Source organism: Ambystoma mexicanum, chromosome 3q (genome assembly GCF_040938575.1).
Source record: "Ambystoma mexicanum isolate Mex_15411 chromosome 3q, UKY_AmexF1_1, whole genome shotgun sequence".
Taxonomy (NCBI): domain Eukaryota; kingdom Metazoa; phylum Chordata; class Amphibia; order Caudata; family Ambystomatidae; genus Ambystoma; species Ambystoma mexicanum.
Genome location: NC_090926.1, coordinates 1105341828 through 1105354187, shown reverse-complemented (window position 1 = coordinate 1105354187; position 12360 = coordinate 1105341828). Strand labels below are relative to the sequence as shown.

General features: G+C 39.3%; 5 non-coding genes across 5 annotated transcripts; all 5 read right to left on the bottom strand.

Moving 5' to 3' along the window:
• Nucleotides 1-2626: 2626 nt before the first annotated feature.
• Nucleotides 2627-2699, bottom strand: TRNAR-CCG (transfer RNA arginine (anticodon CCG)). Its single transcript has one exon. It is a non-coding gene; the product is annotated as a tRNA-Arg (tRNA).
• Nucleotides 2700-4664: 1965 nt separating this feature from the next.
• On the bottom strand, nucleotides 4665-4737 carry TRNAR-CCG (transfer RNA arginine (anticodon CCG)). The gene has a single exon. It is a non-coding gene; the product is annotated as a tRNA-Arg (tRNA).
• Nucleotides 4738-6699: 1962 nt separating this feature from the next.
• TRNAR-CCG (transfer RNA arginine (anticodon CCG)) lies at nucleotides 6700-6775 on the bottom strand. The gene has a single exon. It is a non-coding gene; the product is annotated as a tRNA-Arg (tRNA).
• Nucleotides 6776-8765: 1990 nt separating this feature from the next.
• Nucleotides 8766-8838, bottom strand: TRNAR-CCG (transfer RNA arginine (anticodon CCG)). The gene has a single exon. It is a non-coding gene; the product is annotated as a tRNA-Arg (tRNA).
• Nucleotides 8839-10806: 1968 nt separating this feature from the next.
• On the bottom strand, nucleotides 10807-10882 carry TRNAR-CCG (transfer RNA arginine (anticodon CCG)). Its single transcript has one exon. It is a non-coding gene; the product is annotated as a tRNA-Arg (tRNA).
• Nucleotides 10883-12360: the final 1478 nt, after the last annotated feature.

Genomic DNA, 12360 nt, shown 5'->3' with positions numbered 1-12360 from the left:
CAGAGGAAGGTGCTGTTCAGTAACATGTGAGTGCAGTGCAGCTCTATAAAAGGATGATCTACAATCCAGGGACACTACCCAACCAAGAGGACTTCCTGTAACATTCCACGACAGAGACAATCCCTTAAGAGAAACTTTTTCACTGCAGAGATTCTCACTGAGGAAAATGATTCTCAGTGCCATGTCACTGCAAGGAGGCTAGCTTAGGAGGATTCTCTTCACAGTTGAGATGGCACCTGAGGAAGACACTTTTCAGCAATTGGTGGCTACAGGGGAGCTCACTTAAGAGTAACATCTTAAATGCTGGGGCCCTCATAAGGAATTGAATTAGCAGTATCTGTTTCTCTGCTGCTATACTCCCTGAGAAGCAAAATATTAAGTGATATGTCACAGTTGCAAGGCAGCTCTATGAAGACAGGACAAGATTCAAGTGTCTTTACTGCATAGTGTCGCGGTAATACATCAGTATTGACAAGGTGAATGAAATGAGTGTGATGATTTTCATTGATGAGACCTTTTAATCATCTTTATGTTAATATATGTTGAAATTCGTTCATATTTAATTAAGATCAAAATTAAAAATAATTGACAACCCAGGTGGGACTTGAACCCACAATCCCCGGCTTCGGAGGCTGATGCCTTATCCATTAGGCCACAGGGCCACTTGATGGAAAAGCACTGATCTGACCATAATAGACCAGCTGAACACCAATTCACACACAGAATAAACACCCCATGGCAAAAACAACAAAAACATGAAAAAAACACAGTCAACATGTAAAGCAAGTCTGTGAGTTTGGAAAACACACCTTGCATATGATGGTCCAGTGAGCGAAGGTAAAGAAAGGAACAACTCCTGCAACACAAACCCTTCCGCAATTCATATTGAACACTTTTGATTGAAGAGAGTATACAGTGCGGTGGTTGCTACTCCTCGCCATCCTTATTTATAGTATTTTGATTTATATGCACTGAAATAGCTTTTAGTTCCGCTCCTGATGTTTTGTCTTCTAAAAAATGTGTATATACTGGTACTTTCTACAGATGGAAATGAAGATGAACTCAAAATAGGGACAAATAGTCCTGACATGCACCAATCCTTAGCAACTGCTTTGGATTGGCCAAATGCGTAAATTCGATGCACTGTGTGTTATATTCTTGGCATTCGCACTTTACAAAATTTAAGAATTGCTGTAAGATTTTTCCATTATGGACACTATTCTAGAGTTCCAGCATTTTTCTTACTCTGTCTCAAAAATTGATGATTTCTACAAACTAGATTTCTTGCCTGGCATATTTTCATTTCACCTGACATCTCTGACTTCCTATCTGTGGTGATCACTGTCTCACGGCCACCCACTTGGTAAAGATAATAACTAAGAGGTCATTGACTTAGTGATAATGTATTCATTGTCTCTAATGATGACTTCTATGATGCCCTCACACTGCAATGCCCTCTTCTAGGTTGGAACATCCTTGCTAACTTGCTTGACTTTTCAAGTAATCCTTCACCTGTTGAAGCCAGATATTTTCCAAAACATGTGTCACAGAGTCTCATGGGCATGACACTTGACACAATATCCATCTTGAGCACCAGATTTTTTGTGATTTTCATGTCTTACCTATTCATTTCCTTTGACATAGTTTCAGATCCTCTTATTAATCACTCACTGCAAGTTTTGAATGGTGCAGGTTTTGTGGACTTTTCTAAATAAAATGCATTACATTTGAATTCATCACTTTTCTTCCGGTTTTATCATGTTTATGTATTCCTAGTACACTAGTGTCGATTGGTCACTAAAAAGAGCACAACAGGATTCTATTCTACAGTACGGGCCGTTGTCTTTCTCAATTGCTCCGATTCCATAATGGCAACAGTGCCGAGCAACAAGGGTACTTAACTGTGCAATCAATTCAAGAAAGTAGTTTCAACTCAGTGTCCACTTTCTGCAGAGACACTGGCAATAGGGCTATTTCGGGTGCTCTTACAGCAGGCTTCATTCTCATAAGACTATATTTTCTACTGCTAGTATTCTTGCAGAGGAAGGTGCTGTTCAGTAACATGTGAGTGCAGTGCAGCTCTATAAAAGGATGATCTACAATCCAGGGACACTACCCAACCAAGAGGACTTCCTGTAACATTCCACTACAGAGACAATCCCTTAAGAGAAACTTTTTCACTGCAGAGATTCTCACTGAGGAAAATGATTCTCAGTGACATGTCACTGCAAGGAGGCTAGCTTAGGAGGATTCTCTTCACAGTTGAGATGGCACCTGAGGAAGACACTTTTCAGCAATTGGTGGCTACATGGAGCTCACTTAAGAGTAACATCTTAAATGCTGGGGCCCTCATAATGAATTGAATGAGCAGTATATGTTTCTCTGCTGCTATACTCCCTGAGAAGCAAAATATTAAGTGATATGTCACAGTTGCAAGGCAGCTCTATGAAGACAGGACAAGATTCACGTGTCTTTACTGCATAGTGTCGCGGTAATACATCAGTATTGACAAGGTGAATGAAATGAGTGTGATGATTTTCATTGATGAGACCTTTTAATCATCTTTATGTTAATATATGTTGAAATTCGTTCATATTTAATTAAGATCAAAATTAAAAATAATTGAAGACCCAGGTGGGACTTGAACCCACAATCCCCAGCTTCGGAGGCTGATGCCTTATCCATTAGGCCACAGGGCCACTTGATGGAAAAGCACTGATCTGACCATAATAGACCATCTGAACACCAATTCACACACAGAATAAACACCCCATGGCAAAAACAACAAAAACATGAAAAAAACACAGTCAACATGTAAAGCAAGTCTGTGAGTTTGGAAAACACACCTTGCATATGATGGTCCAGTGAGCGAAGGTAAAGAAAGGAACAACTCCTGCAACACAAACCCTTCCGCAATTCATATTGAACACTTTTGATTGAAGAGAGTATACAGTGCGGTGGTTGCTACTCCTCGCCATCCTTATTTATAGTATTTTGATTTATATGCACTGAAATAGCTTTTAGTTCGGCTTCTGATGTTTTGTCTTCTAAAAAATGTGTATATACTGGTACTTTCTACAGATGGAAATGAAGATGAACTGAAAATAGGGACAAATAGTCCTGACATGCACCAATCCTTAGCAACTGCTTTGGATTGGCCAAATGCGTAAATTCGATGCACTGTGTGTTATATTCTTGGCATTCGCACTTTACAAAATTTAAGAATTGCTGTAAGATTTTTCCATTATGGACACTATTCTAGAGTTCCAGCATTTTTCTTACTCTGTCTCAAAAATTGATGATTTCTACAAACTAGATTTCTTGCCTGGCATATTTTCATTTCACCTGACATCTCTGACTTCCTATCTGTGGTGATCACTGTCTCACGGCCACCCACTTGGTAAAGATAATAACTAGGAGGTCATTGACTTAGTGATAATGTATTCATTGTCTCTAATGATGACTTCTATGATGCCCTCACACTGCAATGCCCTCTTCTAGGTTGGAACATCCTTGCTAATTTGCTTGACTTTTCAAGTAATCCTTCACCTGTTGAAGCCAGATATTTTCCGAAACATGTGTCACAGAGTCTCATGGGCATGACACTTGACACAATATCCATCTTGAGCACCAGATTTTTTGTGATTTTCATGTCTTACCTATTCATTTCCTTTGACATAGTTTCAGATCCTCTTATTAATCACTCACTGCAAGTTTTGAATGGTGCATTTTTTGCGGACTTTTCGAAATAAAATGCATTACATTTGAATTCATCACTTTTCTTCCTGTTTTATCATGTTTATGTATTCCTGGTACACTGGTGTCGATTGGTCACTAAAAAGAGAACAACAGGATTCTATTCTACAGTACGGACCGTTGTCTTTCTCAATTGCTCCGATTCCATAATGGCAACAGTGCCGAGCAACAAGTGTACTTAACTGTGCAATCAATTCAAGAAAGTAGTTTCAACTCAGTGTCCACTTTCTGCAGAGACACTGGCAGTAGGGGTATTTCGGGTGCTCTTACTGCAGGCTTCATTCTCATAAGACTATATTTTCTAATGCTAGTATTCTTGCAGAGGAAGGTGCTGTTCAGTAACATGTGAGTGCAGTGCAGCTCTATAAAAGGATGATCTACAATCCAGGGACACTACCCAACCAAGAGGACTTCCTGTAACATTCCACGACAGAGACAATCCCTTAAGAGAAACTTTTTCACTGCAGAGATTCTCACTGAGGAAAATGATTCTCAGTGCCATGTCACTGCAAGGAGGCTAGCTTAGGAGGATTCTCTTCACAGTTGAGATGGCACCTGAGGAAGACACTTTTCAGCAATTGGTGGCTACAGGGGAGCTCACTTAAGAGTAACATCTTAAATGCTGGGGCCCTCATAAGGAATTGAATTAGCAGTATCTGTTTCTCTGCTGCTATACTCCCTGAGAAGCAAAATATTAAGTGATATGTCACAGTTGCAAGGCAGCTCTATGAAGACAGGACAAGATTCAAGTGTCTTTACTGCATAGTGTCGCGGTAATACATCAGTATTGACAAGGTGAATGAAATGAGTGTGATGATTTTCATTGATGAGACCTTTTAATCATCTTTATGTTAATATATGTTGAAATTCGTTCATATTTAATTAAGATCAAAATTAAAAATAATTGACGACCCAGGTGGGACTTGAACCCACAATCCCCAGCTTCGGAGGCTGATGCCTTATCCATTAGGCCACAGGGTCACTTGATGAAAAAGCACTGATCTGACCATAATAGTCCAGCTGAACACCAATTCACACACAGAATAAACACCCCATGGCAAAAACAACAAAAACATGAAAAAAACACAGTCAACATGTAAAGCAAGTCTGTGAGTTTGGAAAACACACCTTGCATATGATGGTCCAGTGAGCGAAGGTAAAGAAAGGAACAACTCCTGCAACACAAACCCTTCCGCAATTCATATTGAACACTTTTGATTGAAGAGAGTATACAGTGCGGTGGTTGCTACTCCTCGCCATCCTTATTTATAGTATTTTGATTTATATGCACTGAAATAGCTTTTAGTTCGGCTTCTGATGTTTTGTCTTCTAAAAAATGTGTATATACTGGTACTTTCTACAGATGGAAATGAAGATGAACTCAAAATAGGGACAAATAGTCCTGACATGCACCAATCCTTAGCAACTGCTTTGGATTGGCCAAATGCGTAAATTCGATGCACTGTGTGTTATATTCTTGGCATTCGCACTTTACAAAATTTAAGAATTGCTGTAAGATTTTTCCATTATGGACACTATTCTAGAGTTCCAGCATTTTTCTTACTCTGTCTCAAAAATTGATGATTTCTACAAACTAGATTTCTTGCCTGGCATATTTTCATTTCACCTGACATCTCTGACTTCCTATCTGTGGTGATCACTGTCTCACGGCCACCCACTTGGTAAAGATAATAACTAGGAGGTCATTGACTTAGTGATAATGTATTCATTGTCTCTAATGATGACTTCTATGATGGCCTCACACTGCAATGCCCTCTTCTAGGTTGGAACATCCTTGCTAACTTGCTTGACTTTTCAAGTAATCCTTCACCTGTTGAAGCCAGATATTTTCCGAAACATGTGTCACAGAGTCTCATGGGCATGACACTTGACACAATATCCATCTTGAGCACCAGATTTTTTGTGATTTTCATGTCTTACCTATTCATTTCCTTTGACATAGTTTCAGATCCTCTTATTAATCACTCACTGCAAGTTTTGAATGGTGCAGGTTTTGTGGACTTTTCTAAATAAAATGCATTACATTTGAATTCATCACTTTTCTTCCGGTTTTATCATGTTTATGTATTCCTAGTACACTAGTGTCGATTGGTCACTAAAAAGAGCACAACAGGATTCTATTCTACAGTACGGACCGTTGTCTTTCTCAATTGCTCCGATTCCATAATGGCAACAGTGCCGAGCAACAAGGGTACTTAACTGTGCAATCAATTCAAGAAAGTAGTTTCAACTCAGTGTCCACTTTCTGCAGAGACACTGGCAATAGGGCTATTTCGGGTGCTCTTACAGCAGGCTTCATTCTCATAAGACTATATTTTCTACTGCTAGTATTCTTGCAGAGGAAGGTGCTGTTCAGTAACATGTGAGTGCAGTGCAGCTCTATAAAAGGATGATCTACAATCCAGGGACACTACCCAACCAAGAGGACTTCCTGTAACATTCCACGACAGAGACAATCCCTTAAAAGAAACTTTTTCACTGCAGAGATTCTCACTGAGGAAAATGATTCTCAGTGCCAAAACACTGCAAGGAGGCTAGCTTAGGAGGATTCTCTTCACAGTTGAGATGGCACCTGAGGAAGACACTTTTCAGCAATTGGTGGCTACAGGGGAGCTCACTTAAGAGTAACATCTTAAATGCTGGGGCCCTCATAAGGAATTGAATTAGCAGTATCTGTTTCTCTGCTGCTATACTCCCTGTGAAGCAAAATATTAAGTGATATGTCACAGTTGCAAGGCAGCTCTATGAAGACAGGACAAGATTCACGTGTCTTTACTGCATAGTGTCGCGGTAATACATCAGTATTGACAAGGTGAATGAAATGAGTGTGATGATTTTCATTGATGAGACCTTTTAATCATCTTTATGTTAATATATGTTGAAATTCGTTCATATTTAATTAAGATCAAAATTAAAAATAATTGACTACCCAGGTGGGACTTGAACCCACAATCCCCAGCTTCGGAGGCTGACGCCTTATCCATTAGGCCACAGGGCCACTTGATGGAAAAGCACTGATCTGACCATAATAGACCAGCTGAACACCAATTCACACACAGAATAAACACCCCATGGCAAAAACAACAAAAACATGAAAAAAACACAGTCAACATGTAAAGCAAGTCTGTGAGTTTGGAAAACACACCTTGCATATGATGGTCCAGTGAGCGAAGGTAAAGAAAGGAACAACTCCTGCAACACAAACCCTTCCGCAATTCATATTGAACACTTTTGATTGAAGAGAGTATACAGTGCGGTGGTTGCTACTCCTCGCCATCCTTATTTATAGTATTTTGATTTATATGCACTGAAATAGCTTTTAGTTCGGCTTCTGATGTTTTGTCTTCTAAAAAATGTGTATATACTGGTACTTTCTACAGATGGAAATGAAGATGAACTCAAAATAGGGACAAATAGTCCTGACATGCACCAATCCTTAGCAACTGCTTTGGATTGGCCAAATGCGTAAATTCGATGCACTGTGTGTTATATTCTTGGCATTCGCACTTTACAAAATTTAAGAATTGCTGTAAGATTTTTCCATTATGGACACTATTCTAGAGTTCCAGCATTTTTCTTACTCTGTCTCAAAAATTGATGATTTCTACAAACTAGATTTCTTGCCTGGCATATTTTCATTTCACCTGACATCTCTGACTTCCTATCTGTGGTGATCACTGTCTCACGGCCACCCACTTGGTAAAGATAATAACTAAGAGGTCATTGACTTAGTGATAATGTATTCATTGTCTCTAATGATGACTTCTATGATGCCCTCACACTGCAATGCCCTCTTCTAGGTTGGAACATCCTTGCTAACTTGCTTGACTTTTCAAGTAATCCTTCACCTGTTGAAGCCAGATATTTTCCAAAACATGTGTCACAGAGTCTCATGGGCATGACACTTGACACAATATCCATCTTGAGCACCAGATTTTTTGTGATTTTCATGTCTTACCTATTCATTTCCTTTGACATAGTTTCAGATCCTCTTATTAATCACTCACTGCAAGTTTTGAATGGTGCAGGTTTTGTGGACTTTTCTAAATAAAATGCATTACATTTGAATTCATCACTTTTCTTCCGGTTTTATCATGTTTATGTATTCCTAGTACACTAGTGTCGATTGGTCACTAAAAAGAGCACAACAGGATTCTATTCTACAGTACGGACCGTTGTCTTTCTCAATTGCTCCGATTCCATAATGGCAACAGTGCCGAGCAACAAGGGTACTTAACTGTGCAATCAATTCAAGAAAGTAGTTTCAACTCAGTGTCCACTTTCTGCAGAGACACTGGCAATAGGGCTATTTCGGGTGCTCTTACAGCAGGCTTCATTCTCATAAGACTATATTTTCTACTGCTAGTATTCTTGCAGAGGAAGGTGCTGTTCAGTAACATGTGAGTGCAGTGCAGCTCTATAAAAGGATGATCTACAATCCAGGGAAACTACCCAACCAAGAGGACTTCCTGTAACATTCCACTACAGAGACAATCCCTTAAGAGAAACTTTTTCACTGCAGAGATTCTCACTGAGGAAAATGATTCTCAGTGACATGTCACTGCAAGGAGGCTAGCTTAGGAGGATTCTCTTCACAGTTGAGATGGCACCTGAGGAAGACACTTTTCAGCAATTGGTGGCTACATGGGAGCACACTTAAGAGTAACATCTTAAATGCTGGGGCCCTCATAATGAATTGAATGAGCAGTATATGTTTCTCTGCTGCTATACTCCCTGAGAAGCAAAATATTAAGTGATATGTCACAGTTGCAAGGCAGCTCTATGAAGACAGGACAAGATTCACGTGTCTTTAGTGCATAGTGTCGCGGTAATACATCAGTATTGACAAGGTGAATGAAATGAGTGTGATGATTTTCATTGATGAGACCTTTTAATCATCTTTATGTTAATATATGTTGAAATTCGTTCATATTTAATTAAGATCAAAATTAAAAATCAAAATTAAGATCAAAATTAAAAATAACTGACGACCCAGGTGGGACTTAAACCCACAATCCCCAGCTTCGGAGGCTGATGCCTTATCCATTAGGCCACAGGGCCACTTGATAGAAAAGCACTGATCTGACCATAATAGACCAACTGAACACCAATTCAAACACAGAATAAACACCCCATGGCAAAAACAACAAAAACATGAAAAAAAAACACAGTCAACATGTAGAGCAAGTCTGTGAGTTTGGAAAACACACCTTGCATATGAAGGTCCAGTGAGCGAAGGTAAAGAAAGGAACAACTCCTGCAACACAAACCCTTCCGCAATTCATATTGAACACTTTTGATTGAAGAGAGTATACAGTGCGGTGGTTGCTACTCCTCGCCATCCTTATTTATAGTATTTTGATTTATATGCACTGAAATAGCTTTTAGTTTGGCTTCTGATGTTTTGTCTTCTAAAAAATGTATTTGTATGTACTGGTACTTTCTACAGATGGAAATGAAGATGAACTCAAAATAGGGACAAATAGTCCTGACATACACCAATCCTTAGCAACTGCTTTGGATTGGCCAAATGCGTAAATTCGATGCACTGTGTGTTATATTCTTGGCATTCGCACTTTACAAAATTTAAGAATTGCTGTAAGATTTTTCCATTATGGACACTATTCTAGAGTTCCAGCATTTTTCTTACTCTGTCTCAAAAATTGATGATTTCTACAAACTAGATTTCTTGCCTGGCATATTTTCATTTCACCTGACATCTCTGACTTCCTATCTGTGGTGATCACTGTCTCACGGCCACCCACTTGGTAAAGATAATAACTAGGAGGTCATTGACTTAGTGATAATGTATTCATTGTCTCTAATGATGACTTCTATGATGCCCTCACACTGCAATGCCCTCTTCTAGGTTGGAACATCCTTGCTAACTTGCTTGACTTTTCAAGTAATCCTTCACCTGTTGAAGCCAGATATTTTCCGAAACATGTGTCACAGAGTCTCATGGGCATGACACTTGACACAATATCCATCTTGAGCACCAGATTTTTTGTGATTTTCATGTCTTACCTATTCATTTCCTTTGACATAGTTTCAGATCCTCTTATTAATCACTCACTGCAAGTTTTGAATGGTGCAGGTTTTGTGGACTTTTCTAAATAAAATGCATTACATTTGAATTCATCACTTTTCTTCCTGTTTTATCATGTTTATGTATTCCTAGTACACTAGTGTCGATTGGTCACTAAAAAGAGCACAACAGGATTCTATTCTACAGTACGGACCGTTGTCTTTCTCAATCGCTCCGATTCCATAATGGCAACAGTGCCGAGCAACAAGGGTACTTAACTGTGCAATCAATTCAAGAAAGTAGTTTCAACTCAGTGTCCACTTTCTGCAGAGACACTGGCAATAGGGCTATTTCGGGTGCTCTTACAGCAGGCTTCATTCTCATAAGACTATATTTTCTAATGCTAGTATTCTTGCAGAGGAAGGTGCTGTTCAGTAACATGTGAGTGCAGTGCAGCTCTATAAAAGGATGATCTACAATCCAGGGACACGACCCAACCAAGAGGACTTCCTGTAACATTCCACGACAGAGACAATCCCTTAAGAGAAACTTTTTCACTGCAGAGATTCTCACTGAGGAAAATGATTCTCAGTGCCAAAACACTGCAAGGAGGCTAGCTTAGGAGGATTCTCTTCACAGTTGAGATGGCACCTGAGGAAGACACTTTTCAGCAATTGGTGGCTACAGGGGAGCTCACTTAAGAGTAACATCTTAAATGCTGGGGCCCTCATAAGGAATTGAATTAGCAGTATCTGTTTCTCTGCTGCTATACTCCCTGAGAAGCAAAATATTAAGTGATATGTCACAGTTGCAAGGCAGCTCTATGAAGACAGGACAAGATTCACGTGTCTTTACTGCATAGTGTTGCGGTAATACATCAGTATTGACAAGGTGAATGAAATGAGTGTGATGATTTTCATTGATGAGACCTTTTAATCATCTTTATGTTAATATATGTTGAAATTCGTTCATATTTAATTAAGATCAAAATTAAAAATAATTGACTACCCAGGTGGGACTTGAACCCACAATCCCCAGCTTCGGAGGCTGACGCCTTATCCATTAGGCCACAGGGCCACTTGATGGAAAAGCACTGATCTGACCATAATAGACCAACTGAACACCAATTCACACACAGAATAAACACCCCATGGCAAAAACAACAAAAACATGAAAAAAAACACAGTCAACGTGTAAAGCAAGTCTGTGAGTTTGGAAAACACACCTTGCATATGATGGTCCAGTGAGCGAAGGTAAAGAAAGGAACAACTCCTGCAACACAAACCCTTCCGCAATTCATATTGAACACTTTTGATTGAAGAGAGTATACAGTGCGGTGGTTGCTACTCCTCGCCATCCTTATTTATAGTATTTTGATTTATATGCACTGAAATAGCTTTTAGTTTGGCTTCTGATGTTTTGTCTTCTAAAAAATTTGTATGTACTGGTACTTTCTACAGATGGAAATGAAGATGAACTCAAAATAGGGACAAATAGTCCTGACATACACCAATCCTTAGCAACTGCTTTGGATTGGCCAAATGCGTAAATTCGATGCACTGTGTGTTATATTCTTGGCATTCGCACTTTACAAAATTTAAGAATTGCTGTAAGATTTTTCCATTATGGACACTATTCTAGAGTTCCAGCATTTTTCTTACTCTGTCTCAAAAATTGATGATTTCTACAAACTAGATTTCTTGCCTGGCATATTTTCATTTCACCTGACATCTCTGACTTCCTATCTGTGGTGATCACTGTCTCACGGCCACCCACTTGGTAAAGATAATAACTAGGAGGTCATTGACTTAGTGATAATGTATTCATTGTCTCTAATGATGACTTCTATGATGCCCTCACACTGCAATGCCCTCTTCTAGGTTGGAACATCCTTGCTAACTTGCTTGACTTTTCAAGTAATCCTTCACCTGTTGAAGCCAGATATTTTCCGAAACATGTGTCACAGAGTCTCATGGGCATGACACTTGACACAATATCCATCTTGAGCACCAGATTTTTTGTGATTTTCATGTCTTACCTATTCATTTCCTTTGACATAGTTTCAGATCCTCTTATTAATCACTCACTGCAAGTTTTGAATGGTGCAGGTTTTGTGGACTTTTCTAAATAAAATGCATTACATTTGAATTCATCACTTTTCTTCCTGTTTTATCATGTTTATGTATTCCTGGTACACTGGTGTCGATTGGTCACTAAAAAGAGCACAACAGGATTCTATTCTACAGTACGGACCGTTGTCTTTCTCAATCGCTCCGATTCCATAATGGCAACAGTGCCGAGCAACAAGGGTACTTAACTGTGCAATCAATTCAAGAAAGTAGTTTCAACTCAGTGTCCACTTTCTGCAGAGACACTGGCAATAGGGCTATTTCGGGTGCTCTTACAGCAGGCTTCATTCTCATAAGACTATATTTTCTAATGCTAGTATTCTTGCAGAGGAAGGTGCTGTTCAGTAACATGTGAGTGCAGTGCAGCTCTATAAAAGGATGATCTACAATCCAGGGACACTACCCAACCAAGAGGACTTCCTGTAA